Genomic DNA, 17,709 nt, shown 5'->3' on the forward strand with positions numbered 1-17,709 from the left:
TGGTAAAGCGCGCTCTGATGCAGGTGATGCGCGCACAGAGTCACAGACTGTGCAAGTAAAATGCACGTGCAAAAAGCACTGATCCATGTGCTCAGTGCGTGTAACAGGCGTGAGCACTGGCTGTACCAGTGCTCAATTAGAATGAGGAAATCACAGATATGCTGTTCCGAAAAAATGTCGGGCACGCTATATTTTCAGACCGCGCGCTCCTGTTCAAATTACACCAGAGTTACCGACCGCTACCGCATTTTATTTGGAAATTTATTCCCGCGCCGCAAGAAATCTGGTCGGGTCCCGCGGGACAGCCGCGGGAATGCAGACCTCTACAACAGAGTGAGTGAGGACGTGGACTATAAAAACACAGGGAACTAACTGACTGCTAGAACACTGGGAAAACTCATTGGAAAGCGCTCATAAAGGCTATAAAAGGGATAAAGACAAAGAAGAGGATGGCAATTACTAAAATAAAACAGGACTTACCATAACTGAGACACAGAAAACGCAGAAGACGACACAGGTGGATACGTAAGATTCAAGCTTCTTCATTTAGATTAAAACTTTCCCTTAGAAGTTCAATCTTTTCTAATTAGTTTTCCTTCACATTGTTTTGGACATTTAAAAAATACAGCTTTGTCTCCAAGTGAAAACCAAGAAGACTTTTCTTAACTTTGGACCGACAGCAGCAGGGTGCGTCCTGTCTTTCTTTGTCAGTGCATATTCCTCGCTCCGGTCTTTTATCTTCACCTGCACATAATCTGACTGCGAGGATAAAATTCCATTCTGTTCGACAAACAGGTCGAAATTGGAACAAACAGTAAATCGAGCAAATAATGAATTTATTTTTCCTTCGCTGGAATGATGATTCCAATCTGTTGTTGGGTTTGGGACTGCCGAGTAAGATTCGGAAAACACAAGTGCATGACTTTCTGTGTGTTTTCCGCTCTCAGCATATGGAGGGAGGCGAGATGGTTGATGAAACACAGGCGCTGGGGACGAGAAACAGACGCGAGCTTCTCTGGTGGTACAGTGAGACATTGCAGGCAGCCTCCTCGGTTTGAGAGCTTAAAGTTCATTTCACGAACCTTTCGCTGAAACTTGTTTTTTTGTTGCTTTTTTGCTATTTTAGGGTCAATCTAAGGTAATCTAAGATCTAAGATAATTGCTCCTGAGTAGCTCAACCTGTACTGCATGCTTACTTCTTTTCCCACAGGCTGGAAAACACAATGAATTTCAAACATACAGAGGGCTGTGTACTGCACGGAGTAGAAAGGCTTTTTTTTGGACCAGCCTTGATGACTCGCCCGGCCACAACCATAGCTTTGGTCCACTAAAATCGTACATTGCACATATTTGCACACACTCACTGAGCCACAGAGAAACACACACACACTAACTCCTTCCACACTCTTGCTCAAAAACACACCCAGCAATTTCACGACAGTCCCACCCTAACTCCCCAGAGCTTCCCAAATTCTGCTGTTATTTTTACTCGGCCTGCTTTCTCTCTAGCACTTGCGCTGATGCTTTACCACGTGTCTGAGTGCGGTCTGCATGTGTGCATCAACGCAACTACAGGAGAGGCACGACTTAAACAGCCTGCAAAATGTGGCAGGAAAGTGACATCACGTCTGAAGAGAGAGAAATATCCTCTCGCATGCCAACAGAAAGCAATTCCCAGCAGGAGCTTGTGTTGCTGTTTTCTCCTTTTATGATTACTGGAGGTACTGTAATATAACCTGTGACTCAAAACCATTACACGAGGTCAGAGTACAGACCTGAACTGTTTCCTTTCAAGTTTAGGTCAAAGCGAGGCAGAGCCAGAGCTCGTGACCTACACTCCGACTTCATAATTACAGAGTTTATCATCTCAGTGGGTTTTTTTTTCTTCTCAGCTGAGAAGTAACACACTGAGAAGTTGTTTGGTTTTTATTTAGGCTAAATAAGAAACTGCCAAATCTGGAAGCCTATTATAGTTTGCTGACTGGAGTGAATGACAACATATCAAACATTTCAGCTGGTGGTGTTTCCCAGCCTCTAGTCATTGTGATGTTTGGTTGAGTTACATCTTCAACGTTGCCTAGACATCATTGATAGACTTCTTTTAAAGAGAACATTTGTGCTTAAGAAGTATTTACCACTATCTATATATTAGAATAAAATCAAATATTGTTTCTCGTCAATCAACAACCTCATCCTTTTAAGTCCTCCACTGAGTCTGATGCAGTTCACCATGCTGCAAATGAATTTAGATGAACACAACTGTAAATTGCTTGAAAGTATTGGTTATTTATTTAATTAGTTAAAAAGTCTGGAGAAGATGTTCTGTTGATGTTTATAAACAACCATGTGCTAAAAAAAAGTCATACTGTGATTGTTGGGAAGGCTGTGCGTTGGTGCTTCACATCGCAGGTCAGATTTGTGTTAAAAATACAGATGAACAGATGTTATGTTTGATTTTTGGCAAATACAGTCCTCCATTGCTCTTCAAATCAGTGGTTTACCAGTAGGCCACAAAAAAATGCCCAATCAAAAGACCCTGAACTACAAGCAAACTATAAGCAGAAATCAGAAAGCCACACCAAAAATCTTGTCACTTACCCTAAATATTCTAAATATTCATATACAGAGTCTGTTAAAAGAGATAAGAAGCTGGCAGACTCAGCTTAACATGAAAGTCAAGTTGTGTCCAAAGATAACAACACCAATCTACCAGCACCAATAATAATTTAAAGAATTTATGCATTGAAACCACACGTTGTCACCTGTGCGCACGAGTTTTTGTGCAGAAGAACAAATGAGAGACAATTTTATTTGGTGAACTTTAAATCTCCTGGTAGGTTAAGTTAAAGAAAGAGGACAGGTGGAAAGACCTGACAGAGGACGCTCAGCTGATCCATCTACTGTTCACTGAAGCCTCTTCAGAAATGGTCCCAGTGAAAGGGCGGCTGTCAAGAAGCCATTCTTATGGAAGGGAAACTGAAGAAAAGGCAGAGGTATGCCAAATTACACAAGAACTGTGCTGAAAATCAGCGACAACAGGTCCTATGGAGTGTCCACAGCTGGGCTGCATTTCAGCCACTTGCGCTCAGAATCTTGTCAAAATTAATGGAATTATATACAAAGAAAAGATAACAGCATCTGGAATGTGTTTGATTGGCAACAGCTTCATTTTTCAGCATAAAAATGATCCCAAACACACTGCAGTTACAGGATCAGTCATGGATTGGCCTCCCCAGAGCCTGGACTACTGAAGCAGTGTGTCTTGACAGAGAAAGGCAGCCAGCATCCAAAGAAGAGCTTTGAGAACCGTTCCTGAAGACCTTTTACATAAAGCTTGCCTAACACAGTGCTGAAGAACCAAGGTGGTCACACCAAAGAACAAATACTGACTTCATACCAAATACTGACTTTTAAGTTCATTAGAATTGTACAAACTCTCTTTTTTGCCTTATATCTGTGTATCTAATTCTGCAGCAACAAAACATTACTGCTCTACAGAAAAAAAATATTGACTCAGATCTGAAGAGATTCCAATAAAGTCCATAAAATAGCAGTTTGTCACTTTGATTTATGCCTGTCTTGAAGGAAGTGAATCAGCATATTTGCCTTCAAGTGTTGAACTGCTTCTTTAATGTTTTCTTAGTGAAAAAGGCCCTGAGAGATTTACATGCAGCACAGACACAGGGAAAAAGGATTATCAGCTATCAGGATCTATAAACCACACACTCAGCCCTTCTGTGCCAATTTCCATCATCACACAAACAGCACACCTATCCTAACCTTTATAGCCAGGCTGTTGCTGAGGGATGTAACAGTGTCACCTTCTAAAAACAAACGAAACAAAGAGAGGAAAAAAAGAAATGTGGCCGGCCGAGGCACTGATTGACTCTGACATGCAGCCCAGACCCCGAGGCTAGTGTCTGAGCTGCTCTCAGTGTCAAGAAGGCGCTGTTCACAGGGACCAAGTTGTCAAAACAACCTTACAGCGCTGGAGTGGCTTAAATCTCAGAGACGAAACCCACAGTTTGTCACTGCTGTCCAAAAACAACATCACACTGAGAGCTGATATTTCCATATGCGCCTCAGCAGCGTAATGCAGTCACTTCTCTGATAAGGAGAAGGGAGTGTTTTTTTCTGCTGCCACCCATGTTATTAAAAATTTTTGGGCCCTTCTGTAATCCTAAATTCATCAATGTCTCCGACCACAGCTTATCAACATCAATCCCCAAAACGCTTGATTGATTTCTGTTTTTCTTTCCCGCATAACTTGAATATGATCAAAATAATCCTTTTTGTGGATGTTTGAAGATTTTTCTGTCATTTCCCCAAAATTTAACCGCTTAGGTAATGAACTGGCATCAAAAGATTCCTTACACTTCAAAAGCCTTTGTTCTCCGTGAGGTGTATTAAAAAGAGCCACTGCGCGCTACCAGAGCCGTGCCATCTGATGAGTGATCCAAGGCCGTGGCGCGGGAATAGCCACAACACTCAAAGACTTGCAGACAAATAACTTGGCAGCAGTGCAGGAAATACAAACACTAAACTCATACCGACACATGCACGTTCACCTGGGACCGCAGCGATAAGGGGCATAAAGCCCACCACTGAGGAATGGTGACATTTTTAAAGCTTTAATTACATGGTTGGCTAACGGGCAGCCGGCTGTCTCACTCGGTGCAAAATTACACTATCACTGTCTAAGGCTGTGCACGAACACAAAGTCGAAAACTGACTTGCCATTCATACAAACACACCTGCCTGCTGAACCTCTGAGGCGAAGACACAGAGCGAGGACGCCCACTGCTCTGCCAGTATCACAGGGAAACCACTAACTACAAGACCAGCTGGCTCATCGACCTATACGTCCAAAAGAGCATTGAAATGCTAGCTTGATGTTAACCACGCTACAAATGAAAAGAAAATTACAGCCATCCAAGGGTAAACTCCTCTCATTCAGCTGAGAAATGAAATCAGTGAGTGGAGATTTTTTTTCTTTTCTGTCTGTTCTTCTGCAGTTTCGAATCATCCAATTACTAATCTTGCAATCAATCATCAGCTTTAGCGTTGACAGAGTACGACTGGGGAATGATGGATGAAATCCCTTACAGATAGATTCCACCACAGGGGAGGTCGAGTCTCTTCGGCTGAGCTTGCTGTGATTGTGCAGAGCTCTCAGCTGTTTGTGCCGTTTGAGCTTCTGCAGCAGAGGTGGAAAGCAAGAAAGGGTATTTAATCATAAAGTTAATACTTAATCGTGGTGCTATTTTGTTTCTATTTAAAGTCCTGTTGGTATATAGCAGCTAATTATATGCAGAGGATTGTCCTTAATTCTTACTGCTGACCCATGCTAAACAGACTTTTACAGCTTCTTTTAACTCTTCATTTTGGATTTTATCCTGGTGGCCACAAACATGAGACCAAATGAATGCTAACATTCGTGCATTTGCTGCTGGATGTGTAAACACTTGCCTGCCAAATCAAAGGGTGTTTACAGGCTGTTTCCACTTTTCCTCACGTGCCAGAAAATCTGTTAGTGCGGCTTTACATGTGAAGCATAAAACAAGATAAAGTATCATTTACTTTTATAGTCTAAACTTGGCAACATGACAGATGAGATTTTTAGAAGACAGTTTTTGGATCCCAATCTTTATTTACCTACATAACGCCATACATAGCTTAAAGTGACTCCTCAAAAATCATCAACTTAATTCCTTGCATGCTCGTGCCAAGCTGTTCCCATTAAGTGGATTTTGAGTAAAGTAAGCCTCAACATCTGTTTGTTGTCTCGTCCTGATGCATATTATGCCAACAGAATATGCATTAATGGTTAATCCGATCAGCTTGTGTGTAAATGAGCTTGTTATACATGGGTTTAATTAAAAATACATCTGTGCTAGAAAACACTTCGTCTGCAACATATACTGTCATACGTAATTTTTTTTTGTATTTAAATAGCTATATCAATAAAGTCATTTTTTCACTTGCAATTTTTTCCTTTCTATTCTATCACAAAAACATGTGACGTGACCAAAAACCTTTTAACACCACATGATGTATTCAAATTAAATCGTAAAATGGTAACAGATCCATTAGAATAATCAATCAGGAGTTTTGTTGAGGTGGACACACAAACATCAGTTATTGAGGGGTCATGTCAACTGCTATTTGACTACTACTACACTCATCAACCAGACACTGTCCTCAGTGACAATTGGTATGGCAGATTTTGTAACATCATTTAGTCAAAGAGGATTTCATAATTTCTGCTATGGTCGTACATCATGTGCCATTTTGTTTGCCTACACATGTCAATAACTTGAACCTGACAAGATTATAATAACAAGCTGGGAAAACAGTGTTTTTTTTAAGCTGGACTAATTCACGTGGCTTGAAATCTTATTGTTTTAAGTACACTGTATAAATACATATATTGTTAGGCATATAAAATAAGACAAAATGCTGACAATATACACTGATAATACATTGCATGACCATATGTCCAGCCCATCCTTGCTGATGCACTACAAGTGCTGCTGGAGCTTCAGACTTTTCACTACTACACTCGACAGCCAGACACTGCCAAATAAAGGTGGGGGGGAAAAATCGATACAGCACAGTATCGCGATATGTTGTGTGGCGATTTTGTATCAATACAGCCACATCCAATATCGATAACTTATTAAATAAATGAAAATACTATGAATAAGGGGGCTCATCTCAACCTTTCTGCAAACAGTCTACATCTACTGTCCAACCCTGCTAAGTGTGCAGTGATATGAGTGGTAAGCAAGATTTTGTTCAGTTAAATATAACCCATATAGTCAAAGAGGATCTCTTGATTTTCATTATAGTTATATATTTACATCCCTTACAGCTTACCTATACATGGACTATATCCCATTGCCTACATGCACACACATACAGTCTATTTATTAACCTAGACATTCTGATGAAATTAAACTGATATGGTTCTTTCATAAGGTGTAACTATGTAGCCTTTGGTAGGTGGTTGCTAGGTAACATGAAGACATAATATCTGATATAGACAAGAACATTCAGAGGCCTAAAATGTACCTGTGTTCCCATTTTGGTTGTTCAACTCGTGATTATGTAGGAGTAGTTTGCAGGCGAACAAACAGAGCTTTTGTGTATTAGAGTAAGATTACTTTTTTTTAACTTTTGGTTTGCGTTTGGTTGAACGTTTGCTAAATTAGTCAGATTTAATAAAAGACTGGTAACCCAATTTCACCAGAAAACATAAATCGGTGATGATTTATTAATAAGACTGATGTTTATTTTAGCTACTGGAAAGAAACCAGACTGCAAGTGGGGTAGCTCTAACCAAGCTGATGTTCGATACTTTTTCAGCCCATCTCAATATAGCTTTTTATTTAATTTTTAAAAAAAAATTATTTTAAGTTGGCTGGTTCCTAACAAAAATCCCAAATGGTCAAAAGAGGGCAAAAAAGCAGGCAGAAGTGTGCGGTAATCAATCTTTCCACATGTTTCTCACAATCAACACATCGAAGAAAACAAGCCTAACAAGCAGCCAAATCCTACAGCTCAGTAATTATATGCCTGAAAAACAACAACATAGGTATGAAAAAGAAAAACATGAACAGATATACTTCAGCACACATAAGGGACCTACAGATGGGGAGGGAGTAATAAGAAAGCTGCTTTGAGATGAGTAGTCTCTCTGTATCTGAAGAAATGTGGCAGGAGGGATAGTAAATTAGTTCCCGGCTCCACTGGAACCAATTAATTACCCGTATGTGTGCATTCGTGTAAGCCTGTGCGTGTCTGTTCAGTGTCAGGCCTTTGTAATTTGTCGCGTTAACATCAGAGATAGGCACAATGGCAGAAAGTTAGAGCGTTAATGAAAAGCAGAGATGGGTTTGGTTAACAGCAGCTGTTTCAACACAGAAGGGACGCAGCAGAAGTGGTCTTTGTGCGTACGCGCCTGCCCGAGCCTGCATCTCCCCGAACTTATCTCCCAAGGGTAAACTGGAACAAGAGATGAGCAGAGTTGGAGACGGAGCCTGCAGACATCTGATGTGATTGTGTCTCCGCTAGACAGAGCAAACAGATGTAGGCCTAACTCTCTTGTCTCGCTCTTTATTTCCTCGCCGTGGTACTGAGGAATTTTGAAGGATTGCGTTTCACTGCGAGCTGAACGGACCAGTCCACTTTGACAGTTAGCCTCCTCAAAATAGAGACGCCCAAGACTTCCTGCCACTTTCAGAGGCAAGCTGCACACCTTAGCCCCAGGCATCTTGTATTTCTGGATCTATTGAGGCCATGTAAAGGCAAAAACTTATATAAGGATGGAATGTGCTACTTCAGTAATTCTTCTCCTTCTCTTTTCTGTTCACTTCTACAGGAGCAGGGCCTACGGGTAAAGACTTTAATTGGGCATTTGATTCCCACTTGGCGTCCAGAAGAAGACTTATTTTAGTCCGCGGTACAATTAGGAGGTGTAGCAAATGTTTTGATTCTGCAGTTATTTATATCACAGGCACTAATATCACAACTGCACTTTTAAAAACAAATGTGTTAAAAATTTATTTAAGTTTGCTAGCTTGGAGCTCGGTTTATATTCAGTTAAAGCTGAACCTGAAAACACAGACAACCAGCTGCTACACCGACACAAAAAAATAGAATTTTGAAAAAATTTGAAATATATTAATTTCACTAGTAAGTTTTTCGAGCCTCCGTTGCATTAATGTCGGTAATGCTTCTTGAGGTCATTGGATGAAGATATGAAAATGGTTGGTTAATAAGCTTATTTACATCTTGTGAGGACGCGAGTGAGTAAATCAAATGATTTGTGCTACGTCTTTGAAATGCACCACATTAAAGAGGCTAACTTTTAACATCAGGGCTCAGTGATTAGGATTCTGCAGGGAGGCGGTAATTGCATTTCCGTCTGTGTGATCCAGCGTATTTTCCCCACGAGAGAGGCCAGGCTGTTTTGAAACAAGCACAACATCTCGCAACACCCTCTCAGAGGGGAAAAAAACTGCGAAAGCAAAGGGCAAGTGACATTAATATATGCTGAGCTGTCCATCATTGTGTGAATGATCCAAGTGCATTGTGTTTTAATAGTAGCATGCTTCTGATATCCAGCAAAATGATTTTTCTTTAAAAAGTCAATCAAACAACAAAATTTTGTACAATATAACGTACAATATCGAGACACAAAAATACAACCTCAGTTCTTAATAAGTTTGATGCTTTGTAAATGCAAATAAGAATAGAATGTGATGATTTGTAAATCTCATGAATCCAGATTTTATACTCAATAGAACATAGAAAACATATAATTTTGAACACTGAACTTGATAACAGCAACATGTCTCAGAAAAGCTGTGAGAGAGCCACGTTTCCCACTCTGTAGCATCTCCTCTTGTTTTAACAACAGTCCAAATTATAGGAACTGAGGAATGTTGTCCCATTCTTGTCTGATATAGGATCCTAGCTGCTCAGCAGACCTGGGTCTTCTTGGTCTTTGCACCCATTAAAAAAAAGAAGTCAAATTTTAATTAATCTGACCACAGAACTGTTTTCCACTTCTCTTCACTTCTCTCTTCTTTTTAAATAAGCTTGTCCCAGAAAAGATGGTGGTGTTTCTGGATCGTGTTCACTTATGGCTCCTTCTTTGGTTAACAAAGTTTAAACCTACAATTGTGGATGGTTGATAGTTATTTGTGGAGGTGTTCCTGAGCCTGTGCAGTGATTTCCATCACAGATTCATTCATCTGAGAGCCTGAAAATCTCAGCCATCTAATAGTGATTTTCAGACTTATTTCTTGCGCACTGAGACATTTTTGCAGATTCTCTGAATCTGTTGATAATATTATAGACTGTAGATGATGGGATATTCAAAGTCTTCACAATTTAATGTTGAGGGATATTATTTTAAAATGGTTCTACAACTTGAGTTTTTTGCAGATTACTTCCTAGAAGCTGCCTCTATAAGATGTTCTTTTTATACTCATGTTACTCACCTGCTGCTAATTAACCTAATTAGTTATAAATCTGTTTCTTTTTATTTTACAGCCCTTTGTTGACCCCATCTAAATATTTTGCTGCATTGCTGCCATCAAAATCAATAATCAATAGGCTAATATTGATTACTGAAATAATAAAATGTCTGTTTCAGATCATTTTTGTTCCATTTTGAAAAAAATCTTCAGCCACTGGATTTGCCATCATTATGATCTGATTTTATATGATTTTTTAATGCACTGACTTCTGAGACTAGTAGAAATAAATGATCAAAAATACATTACATAATGTTTAATATTATTTGACCTCATTTGCATGTTTAATCTTCCTGGTGACATCTATAAGTTTATCGTTTTTATGAAATCTGCCTTCATCGTGTGCAGCATCTCCACAAACTCACACACATATTGCAAGGCTAGTTATGGATCAGGAGGGAGACCAGGTTGTCTGCCAATCAGAATCAGGTGTTTGATCTTCAGCTCCTCCCATCCATATGTTTAAATATCCTCAGACAAAATAATAAGCTCCTGATGCATTGCGTTCGCAAATGTTACACAAGGTTTATAGGTATAAGAAAAAACAACCAGTATGAATGAGTGTGTGTTTGGATGAATGCCCAGTTAGAGTAGGAAAGCGCTATATGAGTGCCAGTCCATTTACCATTTACACAATCATATAACATGCAAGCTACTGAGATTAGCTTACTAATGGACACTTTTATTTGTGTACCCCAGAAGGAAGCAAACAGGAGGCTCATCAATCTGGCAACATTAGCTTTTAAGTAAAAACATTAATTTATCTAAATATCACAGCACCATCAGTAACATTAAATTCATATAGTGGATGTTGGGTTGATTGAGGCATTAAGCAAATTAACTTAAACATTGTATTTATTAAATATTCCAGTAGTGATAGTGTGCAAGAGTTTAATTTAATTACTTTTATTATGCATTTTCTGAGCTTTCCTTTAGAAAAGTCTGCAGAGATTTAATACATGTATTTGATTAAAAATGTATCCATAAATACACGTTTCCAATAAAAAAAAGAGATTTTTTCACAACATTGGGAGCAAGGAATATTTTATTCCTAAACAGAGTGGATTTTTTTGACAGCATTTTCTCATTTATGCAATGCTAAAAAAAGAAAGAAAAACTTCCATCATTTCCTCTGTAAGCGAAAAATATTCATATTGATTATTATTGTAAAAGAAAATTCATGCACACTAAGACAGATGAGCCCTATTTGCATATTAAAATCTCAGTTCATCAACTAGTTTTTTAAAAATATCTTATTAACCTTAACACCATCCTCCATGTGCGGCATGAATATTCAGCGCTCCAGCGCTATTTATAAAGTACTCATTGCTGACGGCTTTAACAACCCACATTTCCCCTCTAACAGAGACACTCACTGGATTACTGTAAGGTAAAAGAGCTTAAACCACGCCACATCATTATTTCACCTCACATCAATAGACGTCATTATCTACATGCTTAGGTCCAAAGGCTTAATGACCAGGTTGTCCTTCACCATGTGCTCATTAACCACTGTGACAAAGCCTTTTGTGCAGGTAGATTTCCTCTGTAAATGCCAATTGGAAGGTCATGAGAAGTACTGAATTGGAGCACAAGTTGACAAAGTGCCAGTGAAGAAATGCAGGTTAAATGAGAGTTTTACCCTGCCAAGTAAGCCCTGCCTCATGTTAACCAAACCAAACAGGAACTACTAACATCGTTAAAACTCCCAAAGTGAAATTTGCCTTTGCAGGCTGTTTCATAGACTTTCATATAATAGCACTGAGGTGGGGAGGTGGTGCATTTGAGAAGCTGCCACGCTTTGGAGACAAGGACAGGAGGGGAAACTTCAAACTTCAGAGGGAAACTGGGAAACTGAGGCTCAAGCAGATTTTCTTCGGGTGTCATTACTGATGCTGATCCCTCGGCACGTCATGCTCCGCTCTTACTAATCAGGTCTCACCATAATGTTTCCTCACTGTCTCTCTCTCTCTGATCAATGACACTCTGCCCTCCTTTAAAAGCATGAAACCTCAGACAGAAAGCGTGAACTGCACAGCTAATCCACTCCACCAGTGTACTGCTAAATTACGCTACAAAGAATGGACAGGTGGGTGCAATGAAAGTAGAGCAGGTAAAGATTATATCTGGCCACACAGGGACAATCAAAGAACTGCAAACAAAGACGTGACTCTGAAAACAGGGAGGAACCTGAACCTGCCTGGTCAGTTCCACCTTTGATTCTGACCATTTTGGAATGAGCATCACAGAGCCACATTCAATCATCGCTTCACTAATGTGCTTTACAGTATTTCAAGGTGAAAGAACTGCTGACATTGCCATTTGCAGTCAGACTTTGAGATGGTTTAGAAAAAATATGAAAAACACTTCAGGGAAGCTGTGCAGCATTCAGCTGGGAGGTCAGTTCTGGTTTTAATAAAAAAAAGAAAGAAGAAAAATTCAAGGCTATTTTGAGTTAGACAAAGAGCTGCAGTAGCTTGTAATTAGGCTGAAATGTGCACTTTGCCTGAGACAGTGTGCAGAAGGCTGTTTTTATGACTATAGTTGGTTTCCTCTGGTCTGAATTCAGTGGATAAAGAGAGCATGTCAGCTCCTAAAAGTGATGCAGTGGAAGGGGTTTGATATTCTTTCACAGAAAATGTATTACTAAAAGCCAAGCTGGAGCATTCACATACTCACATGTATCTGCACAGGAAGGTCCTGCAGAAACTCCCCAAATATAAAAAAGGTAAGAAGACCTCACTTCATACCCAGAGTAGCCTCTTGTAGCTATTGATTTTGATCCCATTCAGATATGCAAAGCACACCTGACCATGAGCTCTGTCCAGCTCAGGCATGCAGAGCGCTCCTTGAAGTTGGGTCAGTCTGGGGTTGGATCATCTTCCCTCAATCTCCTCTAAAGGTTTTCACAACACTCGTGCATCTGTTTTTTTCATCACACAGACAAGTTGAAGGTGGCGTCTGTGCCCTCGGGTCAAATAAAAATTCAGACAAAGGTCATCATAACTGCATATCTTATTCAATCTTTCATGGTCCAAGGGAGTTTCACATAGGTGCATTATGCAAATGTAACATTTGTAAAGCAGTCATACTGAGTGGGTACTCCAAAACCAGCAGACATGCAGAGTTTAGTTCTCGTTATTTAAAGTTATTTTCATTCACAGAGAGAGGCACAACATAAAACACATTACTATTAATTTGAACATAAATTTTGACACAGGAGGTGTCCTTCCTCCTTGTTTGCTTTAATTAAACTGCAAATTCTTCTTTGAAAGCAAATATTAAATCTGTGCTACTGTTTAACTACTGCAAAGATCCGGGTGTTACATAATTAAAAAAATTGTAGTGTTGTTTTTTTAAAATAAAACATTCAAAGAAATATCACTGTGTTATCATAGTGTTGGGTTTAGAAAGCAAGCATTCACTCTTCAGCTATTCTATGTTCAGCTCGTGGCACGGCTGCCTTGAACTACCTTGTAGCAACAACACTTTGACGACTATGACGAACACTAGTGACTATTTGAGGAATTCATAGTCAGACTAATTGCAAGTCCTTGGGGTACGGTGTCACTGTGCCCCCAAAACACTGACAACACATAATAAGTTTCTTCTAATTGACCCAAATGAGCAACGTAACAAATAGCAATCACTTTGATAGTGTGTCATCACTTTCCTGTAAAAGAAATCTCAGATAGCATCAGGGATTCGAGGCTACAAAGAGTGAGGATACACATCCTGTCTGTCTGCTCGTGTTCTAACCCAAAAAAGTGAGAATGCTACAGCTGTCAGAACAAATAGCACATAAAACACACTTGTAAAGCTGGAAATTGCCACATATCATAAAAGCGGTATATCTTTAAGCTTTTTTTTAAACCTGCAAAGACATAATTATCAAAAAACCCACCCTCTGTTTTGCTAGGAAGTGGATGGATGGGCTATAATCATTATAAGAATGCATGTGTCAGCAGGTGTGCACGAGTGTGTGTAAGTGTAAACTTAAGGCTTGTGGTCGGCGTTTAATGAGTTTTGTGGGGGGGAAACTCCAAAGGGTTTCAGGATACGAGTAAGAAGCTGTAGTCTGTATTTGGGCCAGCCAGTATTAACTCTGAGCCGTTATTGCTGCAGGCTCCTCTACAACTTGATTAGGCAGGTATGAGGAAGGGACTCAGTGCGCTCTCGCTCGGCTGAATTGAAGGCGCGCACAAGGACGAGCCAACACACACACACAAACACACGCTCAAATTAATACACAAAGGGACACACACATGCAATCTTTGTCCGTCTTTTTACCCTCTTTCCCAACCACCCCTCGCGTTTAATACAAACACAGTCCTCCAAAAACTGCCACCTGGGAGCAAAAACAATATCATCTAATCAGCTGCAACAGCTACATCAACTTCCCTGACAGATGAAGAGACGCATGAGCCCGCATGGCATGTGTCTATAGCGGTGACACGTCTAATTTAAGCTCACAGCTAAATATACAGTACAGCGCAACACTGCCCCTCTGAACTGTGCAGTTTCATGACGCCTTTGATGGCTCAACATCAAAGCTGAATATCATTGCTTTTAACTCTAATATATTAATTCACTTTCTATGTTTAGGTTTTGCCTCATATTGCTGCTGCAAAAGTTAGCTTGCCCTCGCAATGCATATTCATGCAGCATGAGCACACACACACACAAACACGCATTACAGCACCTAAGAACCACATAAGACATTAAGCTCCTGAGATTTTGGTCAGCTGGCCTAAATTTCCCTGAAATTATGGCATGTATTAATTTGGAAAAGACCTTCCTGTGTTATTGTAAGAACAATTACAGGTTGTACTCTTGGTTGATACCCCCTGACTGCTCTAAATCCCCAGCAGTCAGTCATACAACTAGTGGGAGTATCTAATGTGTGGTCTCGCCTGCTGTTGTCACATTGGCCCTGGGGTCCATATGAGCTTGATTATAGGCCAAAAACAGATGTTTCTCTCTGTAAATGTGTGTGTGTGTGTGTGTGTGTGTGTGTGTGTGTGTGTGTGTGTGTGTGTATGGTCTCTTCACCAGCTTAAAGCCTGTTTGTAAAAAAGCAAAATGTGTACGTGTGTGTCTGCACAGCTGTTTACCTGGGCTAAAAGTATTTATTACTGCCGAAGCGCTTCTTTGTCAGTGTGCACATGACCCACTTATCAGTTTATGCTTACTTGTGTGCTTTTTGAGGGTGTGAGTATGAGTTCACTTTACCAGTTTAAGTTTAAGGAGTCATTAGAGAGAGAGACCAGAAAACCCTACAACAGACAGCGCTAGCATCGGCTCGTGGTCTAATTTTAGCTCGTTAGCATCAAACAGCAACCACCTTGACTGAAAAATGAAGCAAAAACAGCAGTTTCCCAAATGGCCACTTAAGGCTGGCTCCAAAAACAAGTTAATCCCAAAAGACCCCTGTGATAACACGACCAGCTTTACAGTCAACACACACTTGTTTACAGTATACTAAAAAAAAAAAAGCTGCTGCTAGCTTTTTGTTTGTTTTTCACAACTCAGATCTTTAATTTTTACTAAGTTAGCATTATTAGGGGTTTAGCATCATTAAGTGAAAGCTGCTTGGGGACCCTGGTGGTATAAGATGAATGGAGCTACTGTGAAGCCACCGACTCAAGGTGAGGACTTTCACCATCGCCATTTAGATGTTTTGAATCCTGATATGATTAGAGGAATAGAGGTGACTGTTAAATGTTCATTTGTTAATAGCTTACCAATCATGAATCATTAGCCATCAGCGTACCCCAGATAATCATCATTACTCAATCACAGTATGACCAAGATGTACAAAATGGACTAAATTAAGGACGAAATGAGCGACTGAGCCCATCAGCTCAAGAGGAAAGCATTTACAGAGGCAGCAGACCATAAGAAGTGGACAGGCAACCAGCTTTGATGGGGGCCATTGAGCTCACTTTGCTATTCCAAAAAGCCAAGAGAGAAATGTAGCTACAGGTAGGAAATCTAAATCTTAAGTTACAGAGACAAACAGGACACAAACATTTTCTCTAAGTGCAGAAGTGGATCAATGAACTCACACACTGCAGCTGATTGTGAGTGCACAATACACTCAACACATTTCCATTGGTTTTGCAATCTTTTAGTCGAATCATGCTTTAAAACTAGCTGCACAAGCTGATGAATTAGTTTCAAAGAGACATCAAGGGTACTTCCCACTGTCTGACCTGCATCCTCAGTGTCCTCCTCAGTCATGCTGTTTACCACAATTGCTGCAAAAGCACTAAACTACTATGAACCGGATAATTAAACTGAGCTCACACTGCAATTGCGTATCAGTGATATGGGTATTTTAGGTAAAGTGCCTTTACCAGGTGGGCCTGGGCCCCTTTGGCGCGTCCATAATGGAGGTAAACAGACGTCAAGACAGAGAGCTGTTTTTCCACAGATTTCTACGGCATCTGAAGCTATCACCATCTGTATTGTACCTCATCAATAGACAAATTATACTAATGCAAATGCGGATGGCAATTTAATGCAATTAGACCAATTATTTCTAAACCACATAGACAGTAAAAAAAAAAAATCCCATATGTCCATTACATTCACACATAAATATCAAGTATATCTAAAGAATCATTTAAAACTCTATCTTAAAGAACCGAAAGAATTACAAACTGTTAGATGGTTAATGTTGATAGATCTGATCAGACTTCTGCACTGGCTTCATTTTATGGCATCAAAGCTCTGGACTGTCCATCTTTTATAATGTCCATAACACGTGACACAGGCTGCTTTAGCTGCTAGCTGTATGATACTAACTACCTCAGCTAATTTAAAACACTGAACTGGACCTCTGAACTATGTTTATGGCTTGTTGCGCAGTTAATTGTGCTAAAAGGCCTTCTGTGTTGGTTAATAATATTCTGGTATTACTCTATTTATACATCAACATTTCATTTCTAATGCATCTGTGGATGCACTTTAAACACTGAGGTAGTTAGCATTAGCTAAAACTAAGATTGTGACGGCCAAAACGCCAAACAAAGCTTCAAAGCTCAACACTTCTTTAACCGCTTATCAAATGCAGGAGAAATGGTCTGGAAAATATGCTACATTCACACCTATGGCCAATTAGAATCAAATATTAACCTAATATACATGACTTTGGACTGTAGGAAGAAGACAGAGTACTGGGAGATGCAGCTACCTACTGCAGCACCGTGCTGCCTGTCACAGTGGTCATATTTTTTAATTTATTGGCCATATTTTTTAGGCCTTAGTTAGTATTTACATGGATGTTCCTCTGTGCAAAAAATCCTATTGACTCAAACCCTCAAGTATGAGAGTGTGTATGTGTTACAGATAAAAGAATTTGATTGTGATTTAATTTGTTTTGTAGATTAGCTGTTGAAGTGTGAGGATTTTCTGTTTTTGTTCTATTTTATATCAGTGGAATCAGAATATGTTTGGGCTTGGGACTGATGGTTAGACTAAGAAATATGCTGGATCTCTTCAATCAAGAAATAACCAGCAGAAGACTCGACAGCAACAATAATCTCTTTTTGCTGCCCCAGTCTTTTGTAAGTCATACAATAAAACAGCTTTATGTGCTGATAATTATGAAGCTGTGAAGAAATCTGCCTCTCTTGGCAATATGGAAGAAAATCCACAC

General features: G+C 39.8%; 1 protein-coding gene across 4 annotated transcripts in view; it reads right to left on the bottom strand.

Annotated features, from left to right (window-relative positions):
• Positions 1-17,709, bottom strand: part of sema5a (sema domain, seven thrombospondin repeats (type 1 and type 1-like), transmembrane domain (TM) and short cytoplasmic domain, (semaphorin) 5A) — a 153,410-nt gene that overhangs the window by 121,435 nt on the left and 14,266 nt on the right. Inside the window, exon 1 of one of the 4 annotated variants that reach the window (XM_086306104.1) lies at positions 481-787. The exons of the other annotated variants lie outside the window; for them this stretch is intronic. The gene's annotated coding sequence lies outside the window, so the exon portion shown is untranslated. Of the gene's footprint in view, positions 1-480; positions 788-17,709 lie in introns of those variants that run through there. 4 annotated transcript variants of the gene reach the window in all.

Source organism: Aulonocara sp. 'chitande type north' Nkhata Bay, linkage group LG9 (genome assembly GCF_057382095.1).
Source record: "Aulonocara sp. 'chitande type north' Nkhata Bay isolate Kocher_YH1m ecotype deep benthic linkage group LG9, A_spYH_male_GT1.1, whole genome shotgun sequence".
Taxonomy (NCBI): Eukaryota; Metazoa; Chordata; class Actinopteri; order Cichliformes; family Cichlidae; genus Aulonocara; species Aulonocara sp. 'chitande type north' Nkhata Bay.